We start from the raw sequence: 15,203 nt of genomic DNA, 5'->3' as shown, positions 1-15,203 counted from the left end.
TATTGCCCTACAATACCGCATCCAACGTCAGTTCATTTAGCAACATGGAAAACATGTATATATCACTGTCTCATTCTTCCATATTTAGTAGAAATATTAATGCTAATGAAGACCTCATTTCTTTTCAACAGGAGTCATGAGCAAAGACATGCCACTAAATCAAGTAGTGTTAAAAATCCAGAAATAGCAAAATTAAAACCACCAAATCAATAAATATTATTTAGTAAGAGTTTATTTTGTATATGAGAACAGTTCACAAACTGGGAGCTTTCAAAAATAAAAACTGATATGAAGCTCAGGGGCATGAAGTTATAGAATGGTTTATATAGTAAAGCTAAGGAAGTTGTTAACCTTTACAATGACTGATTATCACAATGGGGGTTTATACATGACAGGAGATTGGTTAAAACTGATATTCAAATATAATTTCTTTAAAATATTTCTTTGTGACTATATACTTATTTATGAGGATAATAAAAATTACACTTTTTAACAAAAATATTAAATTAAATTAAATTTTTTAAAAAGGTGATTATCTCATACCATATTTAGGAAGATGATTTAAGTGCTTCTTATGTTTATCAGAGGCATTTACAAGACATAAACTAAGGTAAGTTTTGTTTATGTTCATGAAATAAGCTATATTTAATTTTGCTTATGTGGCTTAAATGGTTTTGTCTGCTCAGGTAATCCTCAAGTCTGGTCTCCATTTTGTATTTAATTTTAACAGTACTAAGCTTAGAGTTACAGTATTATGTTTCCAAATGTACATTTAATCCATGTGCTAAACTTCAATGAGCTAATTTTTTGCACATGAGCATTAAATGTAAACAGAAGATTAGTAGTGTTACATAGTAAAAATAAAATCTTAACTTGGGATTAGAATTATATAAATCCATTATAAGGACTAATTTTGTGAATGGCCACTATAAAATGTTTTTATACTATAAATTTCAATGAATAAATATTTGTGCAGAATCAAAAATTGGGTCAATGAGCAGTTTTGAGGGGTAATCTGTTTAAAAATTGATCCAGTTTTATAAGCCTTAAGGCACAAAAGAATAGGTTTGCAATCATAGTTCTGTGAAGGTAAAAAAGCTATATTTAGGTTTCTATAAAATTTACATTCCACATTTTCAAGTTTTTTTCTTGCCTAAAAATGTCATTGCCTATAATTAAGACAAAGCAAGAAAGTTCAAAATGCAGTACCTTATGCTAACACAATTTAGATTCATTGGTAAGAATGAAGTTTAGCTATAAGCCAAAATAAATTAGGAAAACTGGTATAATTATGCATATAAGAGAAAAAAGGGATTTCTTTTTTGTAGTACTTGGAGAGTAATAGACAAAGTATTTTGTTGATTCAAAAGCAATCATGAGCAATGCTTAGAAGAAATGTTTGTTACTGCTAAGTACTTTGACAAAGTGTTAGACCCTATGCAAAGACAATTTACTAAGTAGTATCTCTAAATTTTAGGACAATATAATTTAAGATACATGTTTTTAGTATTTAATGTTTTATTTTATCTGAAAAAACCAACAGTAAAAATAAAATTTTATTGTTTACTGAATAAAATTCCTTAGAATATAAACAATATGCTAATCTTTTAAAAAAATCTATACTTATTAGAAATTAAAGAATTATTTTCTGTAAATATTTTCAGGAAAAATGGTTTAATTTTGAAGAAAAACTGGTAAGAAAATATCTTCCTAAGTTTTATTTTTGCTGTTTAGCCATATACATGTGTCTGAAATTTTTATATTTAAGGCTTCCAATATTTCATGTCAATAGCTAATGCACATTGAATCCTGATAATAGTGTTATGTCACCATGGACTGTATTTTATTAACAACAATTAAAGTTAATAATGGTAACAATTTTTGAAATTTCATTTTGTGCTAGGTAACATCCTAAAGTCTTTACAGATATTAACCACATTTATTTTTACAATAATCTTCTTAGGAAAAACCATTAATAACCCAGTTTCACAGTACAAAAATTGAAAATAAGAAATATTAAATATGTGACTGGTTCAGGCTGTGATAATTTAAGTGTCAGAGCTGAGAAATAAACTTCAATCTATTTTCCAACATTTTACTATATTTATAAGTAATGAAATCAATCATTCTATTTTATTAATACAGAAAAAGTTTCCAAAGGCAAATTCGTTGGCATAGCCAAGATACAGAGTAATTCAATCACAAAGAATATTAATGGCCATATAGTAAAAATATGCTTTGAATGCTAAAATGCCATCTTCTTTACCTAGTGTGTTAGTGTATAACTGCTAAGTGAAATATGCACCTGAGACAACTATAAGGTCAATATTATAATGTGCTGACTGCAAGGAAAATGTGTTCTTGATTTTGGATTACATGTGTCTCCATATAATTCAATCATTAGAATTTATCACGTAAAGACTCACAGACCATATCTAATCTCTATTCCAAAGGACACCAAAGATAATTATTATTATTATTTTTTTTTTTTAAATAATACACAATGTATTTATTTATTTATTTATTTATGGCTGTGTTGGGTCTTCATTTCTGTGCATGGGCTTTCTCTAGTCGTGGCAAGTGGGGGTCACTCTTCATCACGGTGCGCAGGCCTCTCACTATCGCGGCCTCTGTTGTTGCGGAGCACAGGCTCCAGACGCGCAGGCTCAGTAATTGTGGCTCACGGGCCCAGTTGCTCCATGGCATGTGGGATCTTCCCAGACCAGGGCTCGAACCTGTGTCGTCTGCATTGGCAGGCAGATTCTCAACCACTGCGCCACCAGGGAAGCCCAAAGATAATTATTAATATTCCTTTGATTCTTCTGTTTTCTAGTTCAAACTCTGATAATGAGATTGAATGGCTGTGGTTAATTTGCTGAAAGCACATGCAAAACAAACAAGTGTCAGAGATTTTATTTAACTTACTAACCAATAGGCATTAAAATTGAAACAAAAATGTGAGAAGTTTAGTATACACGGGCAATTTAATAAATACATTTAAGAAAAGTACAAATTTAGGTTTGGATACAAAACTGGTTAATGTCCAACAGGGCAATAAGCCACAATATCTGGGGCTATACATTCTGTGGTTATTCAAATATCTACTAGACAAAAATATGCAAGTTAACTTCCGTCCCAGAGTTTTAAATTGTCTGTTTAATAAAATGCTCAGAACTGTACTGGCCAATAATCTTTTATGACTATTTCTAAGAATTTAGATAATTTTTCTAACATCGCAACTAAACATTCTTTGAAACTTAAAAGATCTCACTTCAATTCCAATTCAGTTAAATTTCCTATGCCTTAAGTTTCCTATGCCTTAACTGAAATCTTAGAATTCAGCTTGCCTGTCAATTACTACCTTTTCTTGTTATTTTTTCTTTATGTCCACTCCGTTTAAACTTTATAGAGACAACGAACACTGTTGTTTACAATCAGTGCATAAACTGGCTACTGACTCTACTTTTTATAAATATTACCTAAAACTGTGGTTCAACACTTTAATCTCATTTCTTCTAAAATTATACCACTTATTGAGGTATGATTTATATGTAAAAGACTGTATATTAAAAAATGATATGACATATAAAAAGCAGTATTTAGTGTATATAACTTGAGGAATTTGAGGGTAAGTACACACCCAAGAAACTGTCACCGTTGTCAAGGCCACAAACAGACATCATCTCCTAAAGTTTCCTCCAGCCTTCTTCTTCTTCTTCTTCTACTTCCTTTTCCTATTATTATTTAATACATATTTATTTACTATATGTAATATATAAGTATAAATATATGTTACATATAATGGTAAGAACACTTAACATAAGATCTATCATCATAGCAAATTTTAAGTATACAATACAATATTGTCAGTTATAGGCACTATGCTCAATAACAGATCTCCAGAACTTATTTATCTTGCGTAGTTGAAACTATTCTGCTCTCTGCTTCCATGATTTTGACTATTTTAGGTTCTACATACAGGTAAAATCGTACAGTATTTGTCTTCCTCTGACTTATTTCACTTAACATAATACCCTCCAGGTCAATTCATGTTGTCACAAATGGCAGGATTTCCTCCTTTTTTTAGGTCTGAATATTTCCTTATTTGTATATGCCACTTTTTAAATCTTTTTATCTATTGATGGTCATTTAGGTTGTTTCCATATCTTGGCTATTGTAATACTGTAATGAACATGGAAGTGCAGATATCTCCCCAAGATCCTGATTTTATTTCCTTTGGATATATAATGAGAAGTAGAATTGCCGGATCATGTGCTACTTCTATTTTTAATTTTTTGAGGAATCTCCATACTCTTTTCATTAATTTCTGTACCAATTTACAGTCCTTTCACCTATGTACCAGGGTTCCCTTTTTACCACATCTTCCCCAGCACTTATTATCGTCTCTTTTTTTTGAAAATTGCTACCCTAAGAGATGTGAGATAATGTTTCCCTGATGAATAGTAATATTGAGTACATTTTCTTATATCTGTTGGCCATATGTTGTCTTCTTTACATATATATATATATATATATATATTCAAATTCTTTTTATTGAATTATTTGGTTTTTTTGCTATTGATTTGTATGAGTTCCTTTTGTATTTTGGATATTAACCCTTTAACAGATATATGATGTGCAAATATTTCTCCAATTCTGTACATAGTTTGCTTTTTCACTCCGTGGATTATTTCTTTTGCTATGCAAATTCTTTTTAGTTTGATGTAGGATCGTTTGTTTATATTTGCTTTTGTTTCCCATATTTATGGTGTCATTTCCAAAAAATCATTGCCAAGATCAGTTTCAAGGAGCGTTTCACTATGTTTTCTTCTAGGTTTATGGTTTCAAGAATTACATTTAGGCATTTAATGCATTTTGAATTGCTTTTTGTGTGTAGTGTAAGATAAGGATCCAATTTTTTATTTGTGACTACTTTCATTTCTTTTATCAATGTCTTTTAGTTTTTAGTGTACAGATTTTCACCTCCCGGATGGAGACCCGTGTACAGTGTTCTATATTCCTTGAGTCCCTGATCCAAACAAACACTTTTCTATTCAGCTGGAATGAAATGATAGTCTGACTATATTCTAGTCCTTTTGCACTGACTGGAAGAGCCAAAATTCTCTAAGAATAGGGGGGATCATGAATGGGGTGAGGGTATCAAATAATGTTTGAAATTTATTTATTGTGCCATCAGCAATCTACTTTTAACAACATCAACTTTGCTCCATATGTAGAGCTCTCTAGATTGAAATTATTATTTTTCAGCATTGACCAAAGACAATCTCAAAAAATTTTACTGTTTCTTTTGACATATTTCTACATTTCTTCCTCTTTGAGACTTCTCTACAAATTTAAATTCTGTTGTTTACTTTGTCAGAATACATTTATATCATTTACTTATGTAGAGAAGTGAATATCTTCTTTTCCTAATCTTGTTCTAATTTAGAAAAGTAGTAATTAAAAATCTGAAAACGTATTGATTAACTGTAAATTAAAAATTACACTATTTCATGCTATGTTGTACATTTTGATAGACACTTAAATCCATCCTCCAACACTGCAAAACTAATGCAAGCTGTATCTATTTTTATAGTTTTAGACCTTTGAAGCATAAAACTGACAAGGTATTAATTAAATGAAGTATTTATTAATAAACATGCTGAAAAACATTCCTTAAATACCAGACCAGAAATTCTAAAATTAAAAATACACACTCAAAATAGTCTTATGAATGCATATTTCTCATGAGTCAGAGAAAAGTTCTGTTTTCTCATAGTGAAGTACCTCTTGTTATTTTTATGTTTAAAGAGGAAACACTAAAAAAGTTTTCCTTTTAAAGGAAACTCACTGTTAAAATGCTATAAAAATGAATTGACATTAAATAATAGACAAAGTTGAAAAAAATTTTTGTATTCTAAAATCCCTAAATGTTACTATTTAAATGTAGTGAACTGAATTATCTTAAAATTTTGTTTTCATTTTACTGTTCTTTTTTGTTTAGAATTAATGCTTTTTTAAAGATTTGAACATGTGCTATTAGACTAACTGGCTTTATTAATGTTACTAACAAGCTATTATTACAACAGATCTAACACTTTATGACAGACTGATGGCAGGTATTTATCTGGGAAAACCTGTCGTAACAAAATGAATAAACCAAGATTTCAAATCTTACCATTCTTAAGACACATTTATTATTTGTTGACATATTAAACACTACCTTTACTGGCTTTTGGAAAATATTGTTATGATTTAATTTTCATCAAAATAATAAACCTCTGGGCAAAGTATAAAATCTTATAATAGATCTTAAGCTCAGTTCAAAAGCAACCAAGCACACTACCATTGTATCAGAAGGTGTCTGTGTAATTATAAGGACATGACATAATCTATAACACTGTGATTGAATGTGAGCATTTGAAATATTATTGTCAGATGCAAGAGTTGAAAAGATAGGAGATGAAGCATGGAAGACAGAAGGAGCAAAGTTCAGAAAGCTGTAAGAACAGGGTCAATCTATGATCTTTTAATGTGTGAACTGTCTTTTCCTTTTCTTTCTAATTAATCTACTTTTTCTTTGAAAATAAAAAGGAGATATCTTCAAGTTCAAACAACTGTGACTTATAGATGTCCTGTCAAATACAAAATAATAAGACTTAAAAATCAATTTCAGTTTAAAGAGTCAAGTGTTCTATTTTCCTTTCTAGTTCTATATCTCATTTAATTTTGTGACTTCAATATCTATCTATGCATAAAGTTGATGTTTTTAAAAATTTAAGATGATAATTAAAAGATTCATGTCAATTTTTAAATAAAAGAACTATATTAGACTTGTTTTGATAATATCCAATTAAAATTTAATTGCCATTAGGCATTACTTTAAACTAATTTTATATATATCAATAATACTAATACATATCATATGACTCAGATTTATTACTATTTAGCACTTTGAAATTGTATGTACAAAATATGTAAAATTTATTATAACGTTAAATCCCTATATTTTAGAAATTCTATGATAGTTTTGGGAATATGAAAGCACTGAGAGTGGCAATTATGTGCAAAAATATGCACATACAAATACAAAGTTAACACAAAATATTATTTTTGCTATTTCAGATTACTTAAAATTTTCTATATAATAAATCCACTTAAATTTTCATTCATTAAAATTGCTCAAAGACCCAAATCTTTATGTCTTGTTAATGCAGTGTAATCAACTGACCATATCCTGACCGATAGTTACTAATAGTAACAGCAATTACCCGTTCTGGTGGTTTCCCAGTAGCCCATAACTAGCCCTGATTAGGTATTGTCATTGTCTTTCACAACATAACAACTTTGCTCTTCATCTTGCTGTAGACTTAAGGAGGATAAATCTATATCATTGGAAGATAATAACAACAATAATGGTGGGGATATTGACAGAAACTGTATTCTAAGCCATAGTCAAGGGATACCACTTGACAAAATTCTGGAATAGGTTGATTGTACACTACTTGAAAAGCCCTATCATATTAAGAACAAGAACTTTTGAGGAATTGAAACATAGGCAGCACAAGTTCAGAAAAGCCAACTGGTTTTATATAGTTTTCTACTGTTTAATGGATCTGATAAAGCACTAGGTGAAACTATATAAGAAACATTAACATTGCTTACCTAATTTAGGCTCAATTATTTTTTTCTACATAAAAACAAAATCAATATAAAGCATGCCTAGTTCACTTTCATTTTCATTTCTGCCAAACTATTTGAAATAAATTTCTTACTTAGAAATATAGTGTTGCAGAATGGAATATACAAGAATATCAAGACACCAATTTTGCCTGAAATTAAAAAATAATAGAACTAGAAAAGACAGCATCATGTTGCTCTATATATTTTACCAAAAACATCCAAAGGGGGCAGGAAAAAAACCCTCAAGAATCAGGGGATGGTCTACACTAGTGTTAAATGCTGCTGAGAAACAAATACTGTGTATTGATTTAGCGACTTCTAGGTCATTCAAGATGCTGTCAAGTAGATTGACAATTATGGTACGTAAAATATATAAGGATTAAGTAACTAAAAGTAAGAACATGGACACTTTTATTTTTTAATTGTGTGTTCCATACATACATGTTTTCTGAGTACTTAATTTTTAAAAAAATCATCCATTCAATATTGTCAGTAATTTTTATATGGCATTTTTTTCTTCAAACCTAACTTATGGTACAAGTTGAATTTTTAAGAAAGAGTGAGTGGAGTGTCATTATCCCAGTCCTTGATCTACTTTGCTCTTGCCTGATTCTCTATCTTCAGGTGTATGCTGGTGGTAGAAAGTTGATGCTCATAGTGTTTAACTAAATTTTTATCAGCCACCTAACATGTAAGGCTTTTTGGACTTAGGTGGGCCTGCTGGTTAGGTTCTGTGGCTATTTTAGAAAACCAGATACAACTTGTGGTCTATTTATTACACTGTTGTGAAACTTTCAAAACTAGGATTCCTAGAATCCACTGCTTACAGGACATTTTTTACTTTTGCTCCCAAGAAAATGATTTTCTTCAAAAAATATAAGAAAGGTATTCCTGTTTCTATACCCCAACCAATTTTAGGGTTGTTATAGGTGGTTGTTTTTCTCTGAAAGGGAAAAAGAAAGGATATGATCAGACAAAAAAGACAACAACTCCATCTGCCAATGAATATAGCCTCATGCACTGGGTGGACCATTATCTGATTTCGATGTAGTGTGGACAGTATCTACTGGTAAAATGTGAGCAAAGTAGAATTAAAATCTCCTTTTTCTTTTTAGAAACTTATTTGATGACACTAACTTTTTTCTAATTCTAAGTGATTTATTCAGGATTATAGTTTTAAATTCAAAGCATATGTTACTGCTAGTGGACACTTTGTCAGACTTTAGCTTCTTATGTGCTCCTCTTCTGTCTACAAACTATAAATCAATATTACTTGTGAATATAGATGCAAATATCCTCAATAAACTGTAGCCAACCAAATTCAGCAGCATATTAAAAGGATTACATAACATTACCAAGTGGGATTTATCCCAGGAATTCAAGGGTGTTTCAACATAAGAAAATTAATTAATGTAATACACCAAATTAACAGAACAAAGAAAAATAATAACCATAGTTCATCACAATTGATGCAGAAAAAGCATTTAACAAATTACAACATCTTTTGATGGTAAAAACTCAGAAAACTATAAAGACAGAGGACTTCCTCAACATAGTAAAAACATTTATAAAAAACCCAAAGCTAACATCATACTCAGTGGTGAGGGATTGAAAACTTCCTCCCTAGGATCAGAAATAAGACAAGGATGCCCACTGCCACGACTCCTATTTAACAATTTACTGGCATTCATAGCTAAAAACAAAATTAGTCAAGGAAAAAAAAGCACTAAACTGGAAAGGAAGAAGTAGAATTATAACTATTTTCTGATTACAAGATCAGAAATTTGTGGACTCCTAGAGTCCACAAAAAATTCTACTTGAGATAATTTTAAAAATCCAGCAAAATCATAAGTACAAGATCAATGAAAATGTCAGTTGTGTTTTTCTATACTAGCAATAAACAATCTGAACAGGAAATTAAGAAAACAATTCTATTTACAATGGAATCAAAAAGAATAAAATATCTAGAAATAAGTTGAACCAAGGAAGTACAAGACCTGCATACTGAAAAAAATTGCTGAAAAAATTTAAAGAAGACCTAAATAAACAGAAATATATTCCATGTTCATGGATGGTCAAACTTAATCATATTATGGTAAGAATACTACCCTAAACAATCTACAGAGTATGGCAATCTCTATCAAAATTTCTAGCAAATCCTTAACAAAATTTTAAAAAATAGAAAACCTGATCCTTAAATTAACATAGAATTGCAAGGGGCCCCCTCAATAATCTCTTTCTTGAGAAAGAAGAATAAAGTTGGAAGTCTCACATTTCCAAATTTCAAAACTTACTACAAAGCTACAGTAAGCAAAATGGCATGTTAGCATAGGAATAGGCATATAGAAACCAATGAAACTGAATGAAGAGCACAGAAATAAACCCATACATTGGTTTTCAATAAGGGTATCAAGATCAATCAATGGGGGGAAATATAGTCTCTTCATCAGTGGTATTTGAACAGCTGGATATGCACATGCAAATAAGTTGAACCCCTACTTCACACCATCAACTAAAAATATATCAACAACCTAAATACAGGAGATAAAAACATAAAATCCTTAGTAGAAAACAGACATCTGCATAATCTTGGTTTTAGCAATGGATTCTTAGATGTAACAGCAAATGTGCAAGCAACAAATGAAAAAATTAAATTGGATTTTGATAAAATTTCAAAAATTTGTGATTCAGAATATACCAGGAAAGTGAAAAGACAACCTACAGAATGAAAGAAAATATTTGCAATTCTTATATCTAAGAGGGCCTAATATCCATAATAAATGGAGAACACTTACAACTCAAAAACAAAAATGCAAACAACCCATTTTTAAAAAAGGACTTGAATAGACATTTCTTCAAAGATATATATATATATATATATATATATATATATATATATATACACACACAATGTGCAACAAACACATGAAAAGAAATGGTTAGTTATTAGGGAACTGAAAATCAAAATCACAAAGACATACAATTTCACACCCACTAGGATAGCTATAATAAAAAGAAAAAGAACAAGTGGGGCTTCCCTGGTGGCGCAGTGGTTGAGAGTCCGCCTGCCGATGCAGGGGACACAGGTTCATGCCCTGGTCTGGGAGGATCCCACATGCCACAGAGCGGCTAGGCCCGTGAGCCATGGCCGCTGAGCCTACGTGTCCGGAGCCTGTGCTCTGCAATGGGAGAGGCCACAACAGTGAGAGACCCGCGTACCGCAAAAAAAATAAATAAATAAAAAATAACAAGTATTTACAAAGATATGGAGAAATTAAAATCCTGAACACTACTGGCGGAAATATAAACTGCATAGTGACTGTGGAAAACAGTTTGGTGGTTCCTCAAAATGTTAAATGTGGAATTACCATATGATCCAGCAATTCCACTCCTAGGTATTTACCAGAAAGAACTAAAAACAGGTACACAAACAAATTCATGCACATGCATGTTCAGGTTTGGGTGGAAACAACCCAAAAGTCATAAACAAATGAATGGATAAGTAAATTGTGATATATACATACAATGGGACAATTATTCAGCTATAAAATGAATGAAGTACTGATAAATGCTTCAATGTGGATGAAAATCAAAAACTTTATGCTAGGTGAAAGAAGCTGGACACTGAAGATCACCTACTGTATGATTCCATTTGTGTGAATATATAGTATAAGTAAATCCATATGCATAAAGAAGATTGAGGTTTCCAGGGGCTGGAGAGAGGAGCAAATTTGGAGTGGCTGCATAATGAGTACAAAGTTTCCTTTGTAGGTGATAAATGCTTCTTTTTCGAGTGATAGATAGTGGTTGCAAAACATTGTGAATCTAGTAAAGGCCCTTGATTTGTACATTAAAATGATTAATTTTATGTTTTGTGAATTTCCCTTTAATTAAAAGCAATTGCAAAAATGTCAGTCATAAGTCATTTGAGAGCTCTCTGAAATACATAACATCATGTAAAATCTTTCAGAGTCTCTATGGTATATATTGCAAGATAAAGTAACTAAGGAGAAGGTGATTTCTATTTTCTTCAGTCCTTTCCATTTCATTCGACAAATATAATTTTACACAATTCTTAGCATCTTGTCTTTGTTTCTGTTGGTATAAAACTGAATTGAAAAGTTTAAAATTGTAGGGTGTAAAAGGAAAAAAATAATAAGAGAATTTGCAATCAAATTCCAGAAATTCACATAGTGGAATAGGAATATGTAGCTCAGTATTCTCAACTAGCTGTCCACCTGGGCTGAAACACTGGTTTCATCTTTTTCCAACTGTATTACATTGAATAGGCAACTTTTTCTTCCCCAGCCTCAATTTCTTTCAAAGAAGGTAAAATTTAAGAGTTAGAATGTGCATGATACTGGCATTTTTATTATATAATTTTTGAGACCTTAAATGTGTGACCATATGTAAATCAACAAGATTTTCAACTCTGATGTATTATAAGGGGCAAATAATAATAATAATAGTTGTTATTATTAAGTTCCATCATCTGCTTGAGCTGTGGATTTAACCCACCTCCTTTTTCCACTAAACTGCAATGCTCTTTCTTATTGACAAAACATGTGCTCCATTTCTGTCACTACATTATTGCTATAAATTCTTGTATGATAATTCTATTCTAAATATTTAGTTTTAATTGATCCACTCCTGTTTATATCTCTAAAGTTTTTCAAATGAAATAACATATTCTCAAATCTATACTCAATGATATTGTTATTGCTATAAATGTATGGACAAAATAAATCAATGATTAGTGCTCCAAAATTCTATTCCTTAATACAGAATTCTTTTGGTTACCAAATAATATTTGACTAGAAAATCGTGAGTTCTATGTTTAGGATTAAAAATACTTTGTTTTTCTATTTATAACTCAGAAATAAAGACACATACATGTGAAATTCATGGCATAGTGATTCATAAGTGGTGGGAAAAGTAACCTATTAAAATATTTTAAATTTGAATCTTTGGTAATGTAATAGTTGAACAAGCAACTGTGACTCTGTTCTATAAATGAAACTCATTTTCATAGCTATCTTATTTATAAGTAAATTCCCTTCAATAAATCTTTAACCTTAAATGTATTTTAATAGTGTATTAGTCTGCTCAAGCTACCTCAGACTTGGTGGTTTAAACATAGAATTTTATTTCTCACAGTTCTAGAGACTTTAAGTCTAAGATCAAGATACTGAAAAATGCAGGTTTTATTATGAGCTCTCTTTTGGCTTGTAGGTGACCACCTTCTTGCTAGGTGCTCCTATGACCTCTTCTTTATGTGTTCAGGGGCTGGGGGAACTCTCCGGTGTCTCTTCTTCTAAGGATAGGATACTAATCCTATAGGACCAGAGCCCTACCCTAATGACCTCATCTAGCTTTAATTACCCCTTTATAGATCCTGTCTCCAAATACAATCACATTATGGGTAAGGGCTTAAATGTAGGAACTGAGGGGTAACACAGTTCAGTACACAGCAAATAGATATATTTTCCTAAGTAAAAATTTTTTCAAAGCTAAGTTTCAGTTACATCACAATTGCATGTATATTAAGTAGTTCCAGGGTCCAAAGAGAGAAAATATACATTTTATTTCAGATTTACGCAATTTGGAATTATATTAAAACTTGATATAAAATCAGTCTTTTAAAATATTAGTTTAAATATACATATTATTTAAAAATTATTTTAAACACAGAAAAATAAAGAATGAGACAAAGCTGCTGATGGAGAAGATGTCTACCCATCAACAGACCATTACCAATTTCATCTTATGCTTACAATAAAGCATGCTGTATAGAAATGATTGCATTTGAAGTTATTGGTACATTTGAATGCAAACTACCCAACCATAAAATATGAAGCTTCCATTTGCTATAAAAATAAATTAGGAGGCAATGCTTTGTTGGCAAAGCCATTTGAGCACCTCAGTTCATAACTATTCATGGTACCATTAACAGATGTCTTTGCTCTCACTGTGAGCTGCCTTATGATATTGTTGTATTCAGCATTACTTTATAGCTAAAGCGAATGTAGCAACTTGTTTTAGGATATCATAAAACCTATCCTGATATAGTGATCTTGAGGGAACTTATACAATAATGTTACCACCATAAATAATTTTCTTCTTATGAAATCATGATTCCCACTACACTTTTAGAGCTACCAGAAGTATTGTTTAACATCATCATTTCCATGTTAATATCTCAGTAAATCACAAAAAAGTAATACTTTGTGCAGAAAGTGAGCCTTTTCCTTTGGGAACATAAGTTTTCACTTCTAAATTAAAAGTTGCATGAGGTGAATACTAACCATGACATATATTGCTTATTGACACTAAAAATACTTTTTTCTTTAAGGAATCACTCTCTCTAATTTAAGGCATGCTGCTAGTGACTTATTACTACACTGTATAAAAGATAAACCTTTCAGGAAAACAACTAAATATGAACATTGCCTTTGCTAATCATCTATCAGTATGAAATTTCTAGGAGATATTTAAGAATTCTTAAGTACGACAATCTTCAAAGGAGCTGTCATGAATGTGCACACAATGCACACACACTCACACACACACACACACACACACACACTGATATGCCTGTGGAAGCAGTAAATGTGGCACAAAATGCATTAGTAAAGATCAGCAACAACATGGGACTTCCCTGGTGGCGCAGTGGATAGGAATCCGCCTGCCAATGCAGGGGACACGGATTCAATCTCTGGTCCGGGAAGATCCCACATGCAGCGGAGCAATGAAGCCTGTGCACCACAACTACTGAGCCTGTGCTCTAGAGCCCACAAACCACAACTACTGAGCCCGTGTACCGCAACTACTGAAGCTACACATCTAGACCCCCTGCTCCGCAACAAAAGAAGCCACCGCAAGGAGAATCCCACACACTGCAACAAAGAGTAGCCCCTGCTCACCACAACTAAAGAGAACCGCTGCACAGCAGCAAAGACTCAATGCAGCCAAAAATAAATAAAATTAAACCTTAAAAGAAAGGTATAAAAAAATATATCAGCAACAACAGTATTTTTAAAAACTTTTATTTCAAATCTGAGGTGTAAGAATGGTGTGATTTTAGGTAATTTATTTAATCCTGGTTCTCTATTCCTTTATCTATAGAATGAGGATAATAATACTCATTCCATGTGAAGATTAAGTTAGATGAGGACTGTAAAATTATCCAATCAATGGACTACATGTAGTATGTGCTTGAAAGTTGCTGTCTATATTTTATGACTTTTGAGTTAATTTTTTTGTCTTTACATTGGTTCCTTAGGACATATAAAATTAAGCACACATTAAAATGAAAGCTACCGGGCTTCCCCAGTGGCACAGTGGTTGAGAGTCCGCCTGCCGATGCAGGGGACACAGGTTCGTGCCCCGGTCTGGGGAGATCCCACATGCCGCGTAGCGGCTGGGCCCGTGGGCCATGGCTGCTGAGCCTGTGCGTCTGGAGCCTGTGGTCCGCAATGGTAGAGGCCACAACAGTGAGAGGCCCGCGTACCGCAAAAAAA

Source organism: Lipotes vexillifer, unplaced genomic scaffold (genome assembly GCF_000442215.2).
Source record: "Lipotes vexillifer unplaced genomic scaffold, Lipotes_vexillifer_v1.1 scaffold231, whole genome shotgun sequence".
In the NCBI taxonomy this organism is placed as follows: domain Eukaryota; kingdom Metazoa; phylum Chordata; class Mammalia; order Artiodactyla; family Lipotidae; genus Lipotes; species Lipotes vexillifer.
Note: the sequence above shows the minus strand (reverse complement) of the source record.